This window comes from Rattus rattus, chromosome 2 (assembly GCF_011064425.1).
Source record: "Rattus rattus isolate New Zealand chromosome 2, Rrattus_CSIRO_v1, whole genome shotgun sequence".
NCBI lineage: Eukaryota > Metazoa > Chordata > Mammalia > Rodentia > Muridae > Rattus > Rattus rattus.
In genome coordinates, this window is record NC_046155.1 from 157,007,954 (window position 1) to 157,027,284 (window position 19,331).

Consider the following 19,331-nt stretch of genomic DNA (forward strand, 5'->3'; position numbering starts at 1 on the left):
TGCCCTCCTCCCAACAATCACGTTCACTGGGGGTTCAATTTTGGCAGGACCAAGGGCTTCCCCTTCGACTGGTGCTCTTACTAGGATATTTATTGCTACCTATGAGGTTGGAACTCAGGGTCAGTCCATGTATAGTCTCCGGGTAGTGGCTTATTCCTGGAAGCTCTTGTTGGTTGGCATTGTTGTTCATATGGGGTCTCGAGTCCCTTCAAGCTCTTTCAGTCCTTTCTCTGATTCCTTCAACAGGGGTTCCATTCTCAGTTCAGTGGTTTGCTGCTGGCATTCGCCTCTGTATTTCCTGTATTCTGGCTGTGTCTCTCAGGAGAGATCTTCATCCGGTTCCTGTTGGCCTGCACTTCTTTGCTTCATCCATCTTGTCTAATTGGGTGGCTGTATATGTATGGGCCACATGTGGGGCAGACTCTGAATGGGTGTTCCTTCTGCCTCTGTTCTAAACTTTGCCTCCCTATTCCCTTCCAAGGGTATTCTTGTTCTCCTTTTAAAGAAGGAGTGAAGCATTTGCATTTTGGTCATGCTTCTTGAGTTTCATGTGTTCTGTTCATCTAGGGTAATTCAAGCATTTGGGCTAATAGCCACTTATCAATGAGTGCATACCATGTGTGTTTTTCTGTGATTGGGTTACCTCACTCAGGATGATATTTTCCAGTTCCAACCATTTGCCTATGAATTTCATAAAGTCATTGTTTTTGATAGCTGAGTAATATTCCATTGTGTAGATGTACCACATTTTCTGTATCCATTCCTCTGCTGAAGGGCATCTGGGTTCTTCCCAGCTTCTGGCTATTATAAATAAGGCTGCTATGAACATAGTGGAGCATGTGTCTTTGTTATATGTTGGGGCATCCTTTGGGTATATGCCCAAGAGAGGTATAGCTGGGTCGTCAGGTAGTTCAATGTCCAACTTTCTGAGGAACCCTCAGACTGATTTCCAGAGTGGTTGTACCAGTGTGCAATCCCACCAACAATGAAGGAGTGTTCCTCATTCTCCACATCCTCACCAGCATTTGCTGTCACCTGAGGTTTTGATTCTCACTGATGTGAGGTGAAATATCAGGTTTGTTTTGAGTTGCATTTCCTTTATGACTAAAGATGTTGAACATTTCTTTAGGTGTTTCTAAGCCATTTGGTATTCCTCAGCTGTGAATTCTTTGTTTAGCCCTGAACCCCATTTTTTAATCAGGTTATTTGTCTCCCTGTGGTCTAACTTCTTGAGTTCTTTGTATATTTTGGATATAAGCCTTCTATCAGTTGTAGGATTGGTAAAGATCTTTTCCCAATTGGTTCAACTGGAGGTCAGCATGTAGAAGAATGCAGATCGATCCATGCTTATCACCCTGTACAAAGCTTTAGTCCAAGTGGATCAAGGACCTCCACATCAAACCAGATACACTCAAATTAAGAGAAGAAAAAGTGGGGAAGAATCTCAAACACATGGGCACTGGAGAAAATTTCCTGAACAAAACACCAATGGCTTATGCTCTAAGGTCAAGAATTGACAAATGGGATCCCATAAAACTACAAAGCTTCTGTAAGGCAAAGGACACTGTTGTTAGGACAAAATGACAACCAACAGATTGGTCTCCCTTCTATTAAGATTTGTTATTTCTCCTAACAGACCACACTTGAAACCCAAAGAATGTTCTTGGTCCATATTTATGGATAGGGACATAAAATCTAGGCTCATCCTAATTCTTTGGCCGAGATACACCACTCCATATCTTTCTCTCAGATAGGACAATTTCTGAAAAAATTCTGATATTACATTTTTTCTCTGCTGGGTATATCTTTATCAAATGCTCAAACTCAGTGTGAGCATAAAAACACTGACAGGTAGTAAGCAAATCCAGACATATTTTTTTTTGTTTTACTAAGTAGAAATACCAAATTAAGAGGATAAACAATTTATAGGGTAGAGTTCGAAGTCAAATCAATCTTTGATGGAAGTCAAGGTACACATAAAAGACAAGAATCAGAAGCCAGGAACTCAGGAAGAGAGCTGTTTAATGGGTCATTCACTAGTAGTCTTTCTTGCTTCTTTTTTTATTAGATATATTTCTTTATTTATATTTCAAATGGTATTCCCTTTCCTGGTTTCCTGTCCATAATCCCCCATCCCCAACCCCTCCCCCATATGGATGTTCCCCCCATCCACACCCCTTACCAACCCCCGACATTCCCCTGCACTGCAGGTCCAACCTTGGCAGGACCAAGGGCTTCCCCTCCCTCTGGTGCCCCAACAAGGCCATCCTCTGCTACCTATGCAGTTGGGGTCTTGGGTCAGTCCATGTATAGTCTTTTGGTAATGGTTTAGTCCCTGGAAGCTCTGGTTGGTTGGCATTATTGTTCTTATGCAGTTGCAATTCCCTTCAGCTCTTTTAATCCTTCCTCTAATTCCCACAAAGGGGGTCCTGTTCTCAGTTCAGTGGTTTGCTGCTAGCACTGACCTCTGCATTGGACATGCTATGGATGTGTCTCTCAAGAGAGGTCTATAACTGGTCCCTTTCAGGATGTACTTTTTAGCTTCATCAATTATATCTAGTTTTGGTGGCTGTATATATATGGGCCATATGTGTGTCAGGCTGTGAATGGCCATTCCTTGAGTCACTGCTCTAAACTTTACTTCCATATCCCCTATGGATATTTCTTTTCCCCTTTTAAGAAGGAGTGGGAGCATCCACATTTTGGCTATCCTTCTCCTTGAGCTTACTGTGGTCTGTGGATTGCATCTTGGGCAATTCAGGCGTTTGGACTAATATCCACTTATCAATGAGTGCATACCAAGGGTGTTTTTCTGTGATTGGGTTACCTCACTGAGGATGATATTTTCAAGTTCATTTCATTTGCCTATGAATTTCATTGTTTTTGATAGCTGATTAGTACTCGATTGTGTAGATGTACCACATTTTCTGTATCCATTCTTCTGTTGAAGGGCATCTGGGTTCTTTCCAGCTTCTGGCACTTATAAGTGAGGCTGCTGTGAACATAGTGGAACATGTGTGTTTGTTGTATGTTGGAGAATCTTTTGTGTATATGCCCAGGAGAGGTATAGCTGGGTCCTCAAGTTGTGGAATGTCCAATTCTCTGAGAAACCTCCAGACTGATTTCCAGTGTGGTAGTACAAGTTTGCAATTCCACCAACAATGGAGGAGTGTTCCTCTTTCTCCGCATCTGCTGTCACCTGAGATTTTGATCTTAGCCATTCTCACTGGTGTGAGGTGGAATCTCAGGGTTGTTTTGATTTGTATTTCCCTGATGACTAAGGATGTTGAACATTTCTTTAGGTGCTTTTCACCCATTTGACAATCCTCAGCTGAGAATGTTTTGGTTTGCTCTGTACCCCATTTTTTCTAGGGTTATTTGGCTCTCTATAGTCCAACTTCTTGAGTTCTTTGTATATTTTGGATTTTAGCCCTCTATCACTTGTAGGATTGGTAAAGATCTTTTGCCAATTGGTTGGTTGCTGTTTTGCCTTAAGACAGTGTCCTTTGCCTTACAGAAGCTTTGCAGCTTCATGAGGTCCCCTTTGTTGATTCTTGATCTTAAAGCAGAAGCCATTGGTGTTTTGTTCTGGAAAATTTCCCCAGTGCCCATGTGATCGAGACTCTTCCCTACTTTTTCTTCTATTAGTTTGAGTGTATCTGGTTTGATGTGGTGGTCCTTGATCCACTTGGACTTAAGCTTTGTACATGGTGATAAGAATGGATTGATTTGCATTCTTCTACATGCTGACCTCCAGTTGAACCAGCACCATTTGTTGAAAATGCTGCCTTTCTTCCATTGGATGACTAGCTCATTTGTCAAAGATCAAATAACCATAGGTGTGTGGGTTAATTTCTGGGTCTTCAATTCTGTTCCACTGGTCTATCTGCCTCTCTCTGTACCAATATCCTATAGTTTTTAGGACTATTGCTCTGTAATACTGCTTGAAATGAGAGATGGTGATTTCCCCAGAAGTTCTTTTATTGTTAAGTATAGTTTTCACTTTCCTGGGTTTTTTGTTTTTCCAAATGAATTTGCAAATTGCTTTCTACCTCCATAAAGAATTGAGTAGAAATTTTGATGGGGATTACATTGAATCTGTAGATTGATTTTGGCAATATAGCGATTTTCACTATATTAATCCTGCCAATTCATGAGCATGGGAGATCATTCCATCTTCTGAAATCTTCCTCATTTTCTTTCTTAAGAGACTTGAACTTCTTGTCATACAGACCTTACATTTGCTTGGTTAAAGTCACATCAAGATATTTTATATTATTTGGAACTATTGTGAAGGGTGTCATTTCACTAATTTCTTTCTCAGCCTGTTTATCCTTTGAGTAGAGGAAGGCTAATGATTTGTTTGAATTAATTTTATAAACAGCCACTTTGCAGAATTTGTTTACCAGGCTTAGCAGTTCTTTGGTGGAACTTTTGGGGTCACTTAATTATACTATCTTACCATCTGAAAATAATGATATGTTGACTTCTCTATTTCCAGTTTGTATCATTTTGACATCCTTTTCTAGTTTGATTGCACTGGCTAGGATTTTGAGAACTATATTGAATAAGTAGGGACAGAGTGGAGAGCCTTGTCTAGTCCCTGATTTTAGTGGGATTGCTTCAAGTTTCTCTCAATTTAGTTTGATGTTAGCTACTGGTTTGCTGTATATTGCTTTTACTATGTTAAGGTATGAGCCTTGACTTCCTGTTCTTTCCAGGAATTTTATTCTGAAGGGGTTTTTAATTTTGTCAAATGCTTTCTCAACATCTAATAAAATCATCATGTGGTTATTTATCTTTGACTTTATTTATATAGTGGATTACATTGAGGGATTTCTGTATATTAAACCATACCTACTTCCCTGGGATGAAGCCTACTTGATCTTGGTGGATGATCGTTTTGATGTTTTCCTTGATTCTCTTTGATAGAATTTTATTGTGTATTGTTTTGCGTCAATATTCATAAAGGAGATTGGTCTGAAGTTCTCTTTCTTTGTTTGGTCTTTGTGTGGTTTCGGTATAAGGGTAATTTTGGCTCCATAGAAGGAATTTGGTAGTACTCCATCTGTTTCTATTTTGTGGACCAGTTTGGACAGTATTGGTATGATGCCTTCTATGAAGGTCTGATAGAATTCTGCACTAAACCCATCTGCTCCTGCACTCTTTTTGGTTGGGAGGTTTTAATAACTGCTTCTATTTCTTTAGGAGTTATGGGGTTGTTTAGATGGTTTATTTGTTCCTGTTTTAACTTTGATACCTGGTATTTGTCTAAAAAATTATCCATTTCCTCCAAATTTTCCAGTTTCGTTGAACATAGGCTTTTGTAGTAGGATCTGATTACTTTTTGAATTTTCTCAGATTTTCTTGTTATGTCTCCCTTTTCATTTCTGATTTTGTTAATTTGGATACATGCTGTGAATTCTGGTTAGTCTGGCTAAAGTTTTATCTATCTTGTTGATTTTCTTAAAGAACAAGCTCCTGGTTTTGTTGATTCTTTTTATAGTCCTTTTTGTTTCAACTTGGTTAATTTCAGCCCTGAGTTTGATTATTTCCTGCCTTCTACTCCTCTTGGGTTTATTTATTTCTTTTTGTTCTAGAGCTATTAGGTGTGCTGTCAAGCTGTGGACATGTACTGTCTCCTGTTACTTTTTCCCGGCACTCAGAACTATGAGTTTTCCTCATAGCATTGCTTTCATTGTATCCCATATGTTTGGGAATGTTGTATCTTTATTTTCATTAAATTCTAAGAAGTTTTTAATTTATTTATTTCTTTATTCCTTGACCAAGTTGTCATTGAATAGAACGTGGTTCAACTTCCATGTATATATGAGTTTTCTGTTGTTATTGTTGTTATTGAAGACCAGTCTTTGTCCATGGTGATCTGATAGGATGCTTGAGATTATTTCTATCTTCCTATATCTGTTGAGGCTTGTTTTATGACTGATTATATGATCCATTTTGGAGAAAGTACTGTGAGGTGGTGAGAAGAAGGTATATCCTTTTGGTTTAGGATGGAGTGTTCTATAAATATCTGTTAAATCCATTTGGCTCATAACTTTTGTTAGTTTCTCTATGTCTTTGTTTAATTTTTGTGTCCATGATCTGTCCATTGATGAGAGTAGGGTGTTGATATCTCCTTTTATTTTTGTGTGAGTTGCAGTGTGTGCTTTGGGCTTTAGTAAGGTTTCTTTTATGAATGTAGATGCCCTTGTATTTGGAGCATAGATATTAAGGATTGAGAGTTCACCTTGGTGTATTTTTCCTTTGATGAACATGGAGTGTCCTTCCTTATCTTTTTAAATGTCTTTTGGTTGAAAGTCAATTTTATTCAGTATTAGGATGGCAACTTCACCTTTTTTCTTTGGGTCATTTTCTTGGAAAGTTGTTTTCCAGACATTTATATTCTGAGGCAGTGTCTGTCTTTGTCTCTAAGGTGTTTTTCCTGCGTGCAGCAAAATGCTCAGTCCTCTTTATGTATCCAGTCTTTTAGTCTATGTCTTTTTATTGGTGAATTGAGTTCATTGACGTTGAGAGATACTATGGAATAGTGATTGTAACTTCCTGTTCTTTTTGTTGTTAGAAGTGGATTTATGTTTGAGTGTCTCTTTTTTGCAAGGAGGCTATATTCTTGCTTTCTGTATGGTGTAGTTTCTCTCCCTGTGTTGGAGTTTTCTATCTATTATCCTTTGTAGGGCTGGATTTGTAGAAAGATATTGTTTAAAATTGGTTTTGTCATGGAATATCTTAGTTTCTCCACCTTTATTAATCAAGAGTTTTGTTGGAAACAGTAGCTTGGGCTGGCATTTGTGTTCTCTTAGGTTTGTATGGCATCTGTCCAGGAACTTCTGGCTTTCATCGTATCTGGTGAGAAGTCTGGTGTAATTCTTTTAGGTCTGCCTGTATATGTCACTTGACCTTTTTCCCTTACTGCTTTTAATATTCTTTCTTTGTTTTGTGTATATCGTGTTTTAACTATTATGTGATGGGAGGAATTTCTCTACTGGTCCAATCTATTTTGAGTTCTGTAGGTTTCTTGTATGTTTATGGAAATCTCTTTCTTTAGGTTAGTGAAGTTATCTTCTATAATTTTGTTGAATTTATTTACTGGCCCTTTAAGTTGGGAGTCTTCACTCTCTTCTATACCTATTATCTTTAGGTTTGATCTTCTCATTGTGTCCTGGATTTCTTGGATATTTTAGACTAGGAGCTTTTTGCATTTTACATTATCTATGACAGTTGTGTTGATGCTTTCTATGGTATCTTCTGCCCCTGAGATTGTCTCTTCTATCTATTGTATTCTGTTGGTGATACTTGTACCTTAGTTGTTCCATATCCAGGGTTGTCTCCCTTTGTGCTTTCTTTATTGTTTCTAGTTCCATTTTTAAATCCTGAATGCTTTTGTTCAATTCCTTCACCTGCTTGTTGTGTTTTCCTTTATTTCTTTCAGGGTTTTTTGTATTTCCTCTTTAAGAGCTTCTACTTGTTTACTTGTGTTTTCCTGCATTTCTTTAAGAGAGTTCTTTATGTCCTACTTAAAGTCCTCCATCATTATCATAAAATGTGGGTTTAAGTCTAAATCTTTCTTTTCCAGTGCGTTTAGATATCCAGTATTTTCCTTGGTGGGAGTACTGGACTCTGATGATGCCAAGTAGTCTTGGTTTCTGTTTCTTAGGTTCCTGAGCTTGCCTCCAGCCATTGGGTTGTCTCTGGTGTTTGCTTGTCTTGCTGTTTTTCAGAGTGACTTGACCCTGCTGTAGGTCTCTGTGTCAGCACTCCCGTAGAACTGTTTTCCTCCAGCCTTTTCTGAGAAAAGGTGCTTTGATTTCAGGTGTATTGGCACTCCTGGTGACTGTCTTCCAGCCCTAGGCTTGGGTCTCTGATTGCTCAGGTCCTTGCACCCAGGGGGCTTTGGCCTGTAGGTCTGGAATGTGAGCTGTTTTCCTGTTTTGTTTCTTCAGTCCTGGGTACAGGGCAGAACTGTAGGTACTGGTGGCTGACTGTTCCTATATTCCTGTGTCCAGAGGCATTGTGCAATTTCCCCTTGGACCAGGGATGTGGGCAGAGGTTGGCAGAAGTGGCAGTCTGTCCTGTCTCAGAATGTCTGCACTTCTGGGTGTTCAGCTCTCTTCCCCACGGGATTTGAGTGCAGTGAACTGTAGGATGATATCAGGCAGGAATCAGACCCAGAGGTCCTGCCCCCTGAATTCACTTGGTAGCAGGAAATTGGGTCTTAACCTCTGCTCTCAGGTGTGTAGGCACTCCTGGAGACTGTCTTCCAGTGCTAGGCCGAGGAACAAATCAGAAGGGTCCTGTCCCTGATTGCTCCTAAGTCCTTGCACCCAGGGGGTACAGTTGGCACTAGGCGATTCCCTCTTGGGTCTGGAATGTGGGCAGAAGGTAGTCTCCTCTGACTTATCCAGAGTGACCACACTTCCGAGGGTCCAGCTCTCTCCCCCACAGGATTTGTGTGCAGGAAGCTGTTTGGCTGGATCAGTTCAGTCCTGAGCACAGACCAGAACTGCAGGTACTGGAAGCTGACTGTTCCTATATTCCTTTGTCCAGAGGCACTGTACAGTTTTCTCTTGAACCAGGGATGTGGGCAGAGGTGTGCAAAAGTGGCAGTCTGTCCTACGTGCTCAGTATGTCTGCACTTCTGTGTGTTCAGTTCTCTTCCCCCTGGGATTTGGGTGGAGGGAACTATGGGATGGTATCAGTTCCATAGTAATTCTTTTTACGTGTCCCTCTCTGTGTGTCTTTGTTTCTGCCTGTCTCTGTTTCTTTATCTCTGTCTCTGTGTCTTTCTGTCCCTTTCTTTTTTTTTTCTTTTCTTTTCGGAGCTGGGAACCAAACCCAGGGCCTTGCGCTTGCTAGGCAAGTGCTCTACCACTGAGCTAAATCCCCAACCCCTTTCTGTCCCTTTCTTTTTCTGTCTCTGTTCTTGTATATCTTTTTATGTCTTTGTCTGTCTGCCTGTCTGTCTCTGTCTGTCTTTCTGTCTCTCCCTTTTTATGGATACATTATTCACTATCTTTCTGGGTTAATCCAGAACCAACTGCACAGTGATAGCACTACTCACAGTGTCTTCTGTCCTTCTTTTAATGAAGATCATATAGAGGGTCCTCTACAGATTTCCTCAAAGTGATGTATAAAAGACAATGTCTCACCTGAGTGTCTTCTAACCCCCTCCTGTGACTTTAGGCTGTATACACTTGACAGAAAATGCTAACTAAATCTAAAAGCTCCCTCTTATCCATGGAAGTGACCATCACTGTTGGCCATGAGCATCACATGGAATCTCATCCAAAGCCTCAGACTGCTAGACCCTCAGAGACCAGAATCAGTGCAGAAGCAGCCCATCCTGAGATTTGCTTTCCCACTTCCGAGATTCTCAAGCTAAGAACACTTTGGTGTCAATCAGTGACATTTTCATTCATGAGAAAGGTAGTGAAATTGGTAAAATGGTTTATCCTGACTCATGACAGGCCTACCTGACACCTTCATTTCCCTTTCCAATCAAAATAACATCAGAGGTGAGTTAGTTACCAGGTAAGAAACAATAGACCTGGGATCAGTGCTCTGAGCTGCTTTTTGTCCCTCATCTACTGTACATTTTCATGTCATTTGACTCTCTATGAGCAGGTTTGAAAGCAGTGGGTGCTTGTCTAGGTAAGGAAGGTCATAAAGGCAATGGAGGAAACAGGAAGACAACTTACTGACAGAAAGATATCTACTTGCTTTCTTAAGGTTCCTACCTTACCCTATAATGTTTCACTGACTGCCTGACATATTCTGTAACTTGCCACATCAGACTGGACCTGGAAGAATCAAAGAGACAAAGAGAGAAAACAGGTTAGGGCTACTTCAGGATGTTCCGGAGAAGAATGAGAATTAATTGCATCCATACAAACTAGAAAACATTTCCTTAGTCTTTCCAGAATATTAAGAGACTCTTCCCCAAAGGTTAGTGCAAATCCACTTAGCAGAGAATGTAACTATGCTACAGGTAGTCCTATTGATGTCAGTGGTAAAGCTATGGAGGAGGTAGGCATGAGGACCCTGTGGTTAATAATAATGATGTGCAGGTCAACATGTTTTCATAAAGATCCTGGACCCCACTGTTAATAAGCCCATTGGCGCTATGTAGATGGGTCAGGGTAGGCAGAGCTTTGATCCTGGGTAGAAATAAGAGTTTAGGATTTTATTAATTTGACATTCTGGTCACCTTATGAAAACAGGGGAAAAGCTACTTCCAAAGCCATTTCTGATATCAAAAGAGGGCAGAAGAAGCACCAGTTCAACAGCAAATCACATTGCCTGTCTGGGCTATGATACAACCACATATCAATCTCAATTAGAGTTCACTGCGTAGCTTAGTGGGAATGTACTTGGATGCCATACACATGGCCCTGGCAGCAAACACAAAAAAGGCTAAACTTTATGTTCATGTGTTTACTAAGACTGAATCTGAGATGCCTATATTCCTCCATAACTGGGAATAACCTGGTTCAACTCTAAACAGGAATGGACCGTGAACCTCATTCCTGACCCAACCCTGGGCTGGAATGTTTTGAGTGGTGATAACAAAGGCTGTCAGTTTCAACCTAGGTGTACATGTGCTACATTGGTTCATGAACCCAAGAGGAATGGGTGTTCATGGTCTAGTCTTGTGTTTAGGTGGTAAAATAATGAAAGAAAGAAAGAAATGTCCTCTCAACCTATGCAGGACTGAGATTACTATCAGTTCTTTCCTGCTTCTCAGACAACTGAGAAGGCCTACAGGGTAGAGACAGTAAACATGTGATGGCAGACAGATTACTCATGCTCACATCTGCTTCCCATGGTCTATGTGAGCCTGAGCAGAGTGAGCCCTGTGCCTGACTTGAGATTTATTTAAAAAGACACAACAAAGCCTTCTCCTTTACATTCCAGGAGAAGTGACAGTGGCACACCAGATAACACATGATTTCATCTGTAGTAGGTAGGATGGGCAGGCCTGGAATGCTGCAGAAATTCTCCAGAGGCAGGAGTTCATTTTGTATTTCAGTTTCCCAGGTATAGGACACATTGTTATTGAATGTTGAAATCTTTATAATGTCACCTTAAATATGAACAACCCATAAGCTTGGTCAGTAGAGCTGTCTAGATGAGCAGCGTCTGTTACTGTTTGCCTGAAAGAGAGACTGCATTAGACTTAATCAATGAGGACACTCCAGTGTCAGGAGGACTTATTTCTTTGACTCCTCCCTTTGGAATTTTGACTATTTTGTAAAGTCTTGTAAGCATCAGAAGAATTGACCAGTGGCATGGGCACCAGGACAGCTGTGCTCCTCTGGCTGAGACTCACCAGGACATGCTCTGGTGGTCTAACTCGGTGCACTATTACAGTGCACTGGCTGGTCCATGTGTTAGGAGGTTCAGTCAGACATTGGATCCATCTATTCAGTTAGTTCTAACAGGTCATATTTCATCCTGGCCCACACTCTCCCTGAGAAACCTCAATTAGAAGCCTGGAATACTGATCAGTAGCCAGGACGTCTAGTGGTCTCCCTTCTAATAGGGCTTGGTATTTCCCTCAGCCAGACCATACTTGAAAGCCAACTAATTTTCTTGGTTTCATATTTATGGTGAGGGACATAAAATCTAGGCTCATTCTAATTCTTTGGCTGAGATATACCACTACATATCTTTTACTTAGCAGAACAAATTCAGAAAAAATCTGCTATTACACTTTTTCCTCACCAATTGTTCAAACCCAGTGTGGGTCCATAAAAACTGACTGGTAGTTAGCAAATCCAGACATGTTTCTTTTGTTTTACTAAGGAGAAACACCAAATGTTTAAGAGAATAAAGAATTTACAGACCAGATTCAGATGTCAAATCAATCATTGAGGGAAGTCAAGGTATACATAGAAGACAAGAATCTGGAGTGAAGAACTGAGGGGGTGATCTGTTTAATGGGTCATTCACTGGTACTCTCTGCTTTTTATGTCCCTCTCTGTGTGTCTTTTTCTGCCTCTTTTTTTCCTGTCTCTGTCTCTTTGTCTTTCTCTCCCTCTCTTTCTCTGTCTTTGTGTCTCTTTTTCTGTCTGTCTTCCTGTCTTTCTTTCTTTCTCTGTCTGTTTTTGTCTGTCTCTATCTCTGTCTCTCTCTCTGTCTCAACCCCCTCCTTCTCTCCCTTTTTCATGTATTCATTATTCATTATCTTTCTGGGTCAATCCAGAACCAACTGCATAGTGATAGCACGACCCACAGTGTCATCTGCCCTGATACATTAATTAAGACTCTATAGAGTATCATGTACAGATTTCTTCAAAGTGATGTAAAAAGAGAGTGACTCACCTGAATCTCTTCTAGACCCACACCTGTGACTTTAGGCTGTGTACACTTGACAGTAAATGCTAACTACAACTGGAAGCTCCCTGTTATCCAAGGAAGTGGCCATCATCGTTGGCTGTGACCATCACGTGTTTTCTTGTCCAAAGCCTCAGACAGCTGGATTTTCAGAGACCAGACTCAGTGCAGGAGCAGCCCATCCTGAGGGTTGCTTTCCCGCTTCCCTGATTCTCAGGCACAAAACTATTTGGTGTCAATCAGTGACATTTTCATTCATGAGAAAGGTCGTGAAATTAGTAACATGGTTTATTCTGACTCGGGACAGGCCTACCTGACACTTCACTTCCCCTTCCAATCAAAATAGCATCAGAAGTGAGTTCGTCAACAGGTGAGAAAGAATAGACCTGCGAGCAGAGCTCTGAGCTGCTTTTTGTCAACCATATACTGTACAATTTCATCTGCCATTTGACTCTCTATGAGCAGGTTTCAAAGCAGTGGGTATTTGTCCTAGGTCAAGAAGTTCATAAAAGGAAATGCAGGAGACAGCAAGACATGGCTTACTGACAGAAATAAATATACTTGGTTTCTTTCTTTCTTTTCTTTTAATGGGCGCTGGACCCCTGACTAGTGGTGGTGAGGAAATGAAGAAATGGCAAACACTGAAGAATCAGTGGACATAGGAACACACAATCTGAGAAGAGGGAGGCAGTCTGGCTTCTTCAGTGGAGAAGGGATAACCCCTCCCACTCATAACCCCAGAAGTGCAGCCTGCTTAGTATATACAGTTGACCAGAGATGGGGTTGTTGCAAACTGCCAAACAGGTAGGCTGGTTTATAGTATACACCTAAACAAGAGGCAGATTTGCTAATCTGAGTAGGAGTCATCTCTGTAGGGGAGCAGTCTTAGTCTATAAACATCCTGGAGGAGAAAAATGTGGTGGATAAACTTTTGAGAGAATTGCCAACATTTGCACTTCGACTTAGGGAAGGTATTTTTCTTTTTTCCATCCCTCTGAGTCTGCCTCATGGAAGATTTTACCAGCCCCATGAGGATGAGATATTGGTCCTTAACACAGGTGTGTCTGTGTCAATAATACACATTCACCGTATGGGTATTCACACGACTTCACTGACCCCCTTCAAGCCCAGTCATCAGTGGTTTCTGAGAAAATCATAAGGCAAGCATTCAATCCTTAGGTCATACTTTTAACAGACTCAGAGTGTTGTTGGATATAGTAATTACATTTCCGGTGCTGTAGCAAGACCGAAAGTAACTTGGGTTTATTTTGGTTCCAGAAGGATACAGTTCTTTTTTATGTTCCCATCTTTATTAACTTGAGTATTCCTTATTTACATTTTGATTGTTATTCCCGGGCCAACATAACCCTAATCACTCCCCCTTCCCTTCTCTATGGGTGTTCCCCTCCACATCCTCCTCCATTACCACCATCCCCTCAACAATCACGTTCACTGGGGGTTCAGTCTTAGCAGGACCAAGGGCTTCCCCTTCTACTGGTGCTCTTACTAGGCTATTCATTGCTACCTATGAGGTCAGAGTCCACCGTCAGTCCATGCATAGTCTTTGGGTAGTGGCTTAGTCACTGGAAGCTCTGGTTGGTTGGCATTGTTCATATGGGGTCTCGAGCCACTTCAAGCTCTTCCAGTCCTTTCTCTGATTCCTTCAACTGGGGTCCTGTTCTCAGTTCAGTGGTTTGCTGCTGGCATTTGCCTATGTATTTGCAGTATTCTGGCTGTGTCTCTCAGGAGAGATCTACGTCCGGTTCCTGTCAGCCTGCACTTCTTTGCTTCATCCATCTTATCTAATTGGATGGCTGTATATGTATGGGCCACATGTGGGGCAGGCTCTGAATGGGTGTTCCTTCTGCCTCTATTTTAAAATTTGTCTCACTATTCCCTGCCAAAGGTTTTCTTGTTCCCCTTTTAAAGAAGGAGTGGAGCATTCACATTTTGGTCATCCTTCTTGAGTTTCATGTGTTCTGTGAATCTAGGGTAATTCAAGCATTTGGGTTAATAGCCACTTATCAATGAGTGCATACCATGTGTGTTTTTCTGTGATTGGGTTACCTCACTCAGGATGATATTTTCCAGTTCCAACCATTTGCCTATGAATTTCATAAAGTCATTGCTTTTGATAGCTGAGTAATATTTCATTGTGTAGATGTACCACATTTTCTGTATCCATTCCTCTGTTGAAGGGCATCTGGGTTCTTTCCAGCTTCTGGCTATTATAAATAAGGCTGCTATGAACATAGTGGAGCACGTGTCTTTTTTATATGTTGGGGCATTTTTTGGGTATATGCCCAAGAGAGGTATAGCTGGGTCCTCAGGTAGTTCAATGTCCAATTTTCTGAGGAATCTCCAGAATGATTTCCAGAATGTTTGTACCAGTCTGCAACCCCACCAAAAATGGAGGAGTGTTCCTCTTTCTCCGCATCCTTGCCAGCATTTGCTGTCACCTGAGTTTTTGATCTTAGCCATTCTCACTGGTGTGAGGTGAAATCTCAGGGTTGTTTTGATTTGCATTTCCCTGATGACTAAAGATGTTGAACATTTTTTAGGTGTTTCTCAGCCATTCGGCATTCCTCAGCTGTGAATTCTTTGTTTAGCTCTGAACCCCATTTTGGAATGAGGTTATTTGTCTCCCTGTGGTCTAACTTCTTGAGTTCTTTGTATATTTTGGATATAAGCCCTCTATCAGTTGTAGGATTGGTAAAGATCTTTCCCCAATCTGTTGGTTGCCATTTTGTCCTAACCACAGTGTCCTTTGCCTTACAGAAGCTTTGCAGTTTTATGAGATCCCATTTGTCGATTCTTGATCTTAGAGCATAAGCTATTGGTGTTTTGTTCAGGAAATTTTCTCCAGTGCCCATGTGTTCGAGATTCTTTCCCACTTTTTCTTCTATTAGTTTGACTGCATCTGGTTTGATGTGGAGGTCCTTGATTCACTTGTTCTTAAGCTTTGTACAGGGTGATAAGCATGGATCAATCTGCATTCTTCTACATGTTGACCTCCAGTTGAACCAGCACCATTTGCTGAAAATGCTATCTTTTTTCCATTGGATCGTTTTGGCTCCTTTGTCAAAAATCATGTGACCATAGGTGTTTGGGTTCATTTCTGGGTCTTCAATTCTATTCCACTGGTCTGTCTGTCTGTCTCTGTACCAATACCATGCAGCTTTTATCATTATTGCTCTGTAATACTGCTTGAGTTCAGGGACAGTGATTCCCACAGAAGTCCTTTAATTGTTGAGGATAGTTTTAGCTATCCTGGGTTTTTTGTTATTCCAGATGAATTTGCAAATTGTTCTGTCTAACTCTCTGAAGAATTGGATTGGTATTTTGATGGGGATTGCAGTGAATCTGTAGATCTCTTTTGGTAAAATTGCCATTTTTACTATATTAATCCTGACAATCCATGAGCATTGGAGGTCCTTCCATCTTCTGAGGTCTTCTTCAATTTCTTTCTTCAGAGGCTTGAAGTTCTTATCATACAGATCTTTTACTTGCTTGGTTAAAGTCACACCAAGGTAGTTTATATTATTTTGGACTATTATGAAGGGTGTCGTTTCCCTAATTTCTTTCTCGGCTTGTTTCTCTTTTGTGTAGAGGAAGGTTACTGATTTATTTGAGTTAATTTTATACCCAGCTACTTTGCTGAAGGTGTTCATTATGTTCAGTGGTTCTCTGGTGGAACTTTTTGGATCACTTAAATATACTATCATACCATCTGCAAATAGTGATATTTTGACTTCTTCTTTTCCAATCCCTATCAACTTGATCTCCTTTTGTTGTCTGATTGCTCTGGCTAGAGCTTCAAGAACTATATTGAATAAATAGGGAGAGAGAGGACAGCCTTGTCTAGTCCCTGATTTTAGTGGGATTGCTTCAAGTTTCTCTCCGTTTAGTTTAATGTTAGCTACTGGTTTGCTGTATATGGCTTTTATCATGCTTAGGTATGGGCCTTGAATTCCTCTTCTTTCCAGGACTTTTATCATGAAGGGTTGTTGAATTTTGTCAAATGCTTTCTCAGCATCTAATGGAATGATCATGTGGTTTTGTTCTTTCAGTTTGTTCATATAATGGATTACGTTGATCGTTTTCAGTACATTAAACCATCCCTGCATGCCTCGGATGAAGTCTAATTGATCATGGTGGATGATTGTTTTGATGTGCTCTTGGATTCGGTTTGTCAGAATTTTATTGAGTATTTTTGTGTCGATATTCATAAGAGAAATTCATCCAAAGTTCTCTTTCTTTGTTGGGTCTTTGTGGGGTTTAGGTATAAGAGTAATTGTGGCTTCATAGAAGAAATTCGGTAACACTCCATCTGTTTCAATTTTGTGGAATATTTTCGATAGTATTGGTATGAGGTCTTCTATGAAGGTCTTATAGAATTCTACAGTGAACCCATCTGGACCTGGGCTCTTTTTGGTTGGGAGACGTTTAATAACTGTTTCTATTTTGTTAAGAGTTATGGGGTTGTTCAAATGGTTTATCTATTCCTGATTTAACTCCGGTACCTGGTATCTCTCTACGAAATTATCCATTTCCTGCAGATTTTCAAGTTTTGTTGAATATAGGCTTTTGTACTAGGATCTGATGATCTTTTGAATTTCCTCTGATTCTGTAGTTATGTTTCCCTGTTCATTTCTGATTTTGTTAATTTGGACACAATCTCTGTGTCCTCTCGTTAGTCTGGCTAAGGGTTTATCTATCTTGTTTCTCAAAGAACCAACTTTTGGTTCTGTTGATTCTTTGCATGGTCCTTTTTGTTTCTACTTGGTTGATTTCAGCTCTGAGTTTGATTATATCCTGCCTTTTACTCCTCCTGGGTGTATTTGCTTCTTTTTGTTCTAGAGCTTTTAGGTGTGCTGTTAAGCTGCTGATATATGCTCACTCCTGTTTTTTTCTGCAGTCAATCATATCTTTAAGTTTTCCTCTTAGTTCAGCTTTCATTGTGTCCCATAATTTTGGGCATGTTGTACCTTCATTTTCATTCAATTCTAAGAAGTCTTTAATTTCTTTCTTTATTTCTTTTTTTTTGACAGTGTTATCATTGAGTAGAGCAGTGTTAAACTTCCATGTATATGTGGGCGTTCTTCCCTTATTTTTGTTGAAGAACAGCTTTAGCCCGTGGTGGTCTGATAGGATGCATGGGATTATTTCTATCTTTCTCTATCTGTTGAGGCCTGTTTTATGACCAATTATATGGTCAATTTTGCATAAAGTATCATGAGGTGGTGAGAAGAAGGTATATCCTTTTGTTTTAGGATAGAATGTTCTATAAATATCTGTTGAGTCCATTTGTTTCATGACTTCTCTTAGTCTGTCTATGTCTCTGTTTAATTTCTGTTTCTATGATCTGTCCATTGATGAGAGTGAAGTGTTGAAATGTCCTACTATTATTGTGTGAGGTGCAGTGTGTGCTTTGAGCTCTAGTAAGGTTTCTTTTACGTATGTAGGTGCCCTTGTATTTGGAGCATAGATATTTAGGATTTAGAGTTCATCTTGGTGAATTTTTCCTTTGATGAATGTGAAGTGTCCTTCCTTATCTTTTTTGATGACTTTTAGTTAAAAATCGATTTTATTTGATATTAGAATGGCTACTCCAACTTGTTTCTTCAGACCATTTGCTTGGAAAGTTGTTTTCCAGCCTTTCACTCTGAGGTAGTGTCTGTCTTTGTCTTTGAGGTGTGTTTCCTGTAAGCAGCAGAATGCAGGATCCTCATTGTGTATCCAGTTTGTTAATCTATGTGTTTTTATTGGGGAGTTGAGACCATTGATGTTGAGAGATATTAAGGAATAGTGATTATTGCTTCCTATTATATTCATATTTGGATGTGAGGTTATGTTTGTGTGCTTTTCTTCTCTTTGTTTTGTTGCCAAGATGATTAGTTTCTTGCTTCTTCTAGGGTGTCGCTTGCCTCCTTATGTTGGGCTTTACCATTTATTATCCTTTGTAGCGCTTGATTTGTAGAAAGATATTGTGTAAATTTGGTTTTGTCATGGGATATCTTGGTTTCTCCATCTATGTTAATTGAGAGTTTTGCAGAATACAGTAACCTGGGCTGGCATTTGTGTTCTCTTAGGGTCTGAATGACATCTGTCCAGGATCTTCTGGCTTTCATAGTCTCTGGCGAGAAGTCTGGTGTGATTCTGCTAGGTCTGCCTTTATATGTTATTTGACCTTTTTCCCTTACTGCTTTTAATATTCTTTCTTTATTTTGTGCATTTGGTGTTTTGACTATTATGTGACAGGAGGAGTTTCTTTTCTGGTCCAATCTTTTTGAAGTTCTGTAGGCTTCTTTTATGTTTATGGGCATCTCTTTCTTTAGGTTAGGGAAGTTATCTTCCATGATTTTATTGAAGATATTTACTGGTCCTTTGAGCTGGGAGTCTTCACTCTCTTCTATACCTATTATCCTTAGGTTTGATCTTCTCATTGAGTCCTGGATTTCCTGTATGTTTTGGATCTTTTTCCATTTTACATTATCTTTGACAGTTGTGTCGATGATTTCTGTGGAATCTTCTGCTCCTGAGATTCTCTCTTTTATGTCTTGTATTCTGTTTTTGATGCTTTTATCTACAGCTCCTTTTTTTCTTCCTTTGGTTTTCTATATCCAGGGTTGTCTCCCTTTGTGCTTTCTTTATTGCTTCTATTTCCATTTTCAATTCCTTCACCTGTTTGATTGTGTTTTCCTGGAATTCTTTCAGGGATTTTTGTGATTCCTCTCTATAGGCTTCTATTTGTTTATTTATGTTTTCCTCTGTTTCTCTAAGGGAGTTCTTTATGTCTTTCTTGAAGTCCTCTATCATCATGATCAGATATGATTTTAAATCTAGATCTTGCTTTTCTGATGTGTTTGGATATTCAGTGTTTAATTTGGTGGGAGAATTGGGCTCCGATGATGCCATGTAATCTTGGTCTCTGTTGCTTGGGTTCCTGCACTTGCCTCTCACCATCAGGTTGTCTC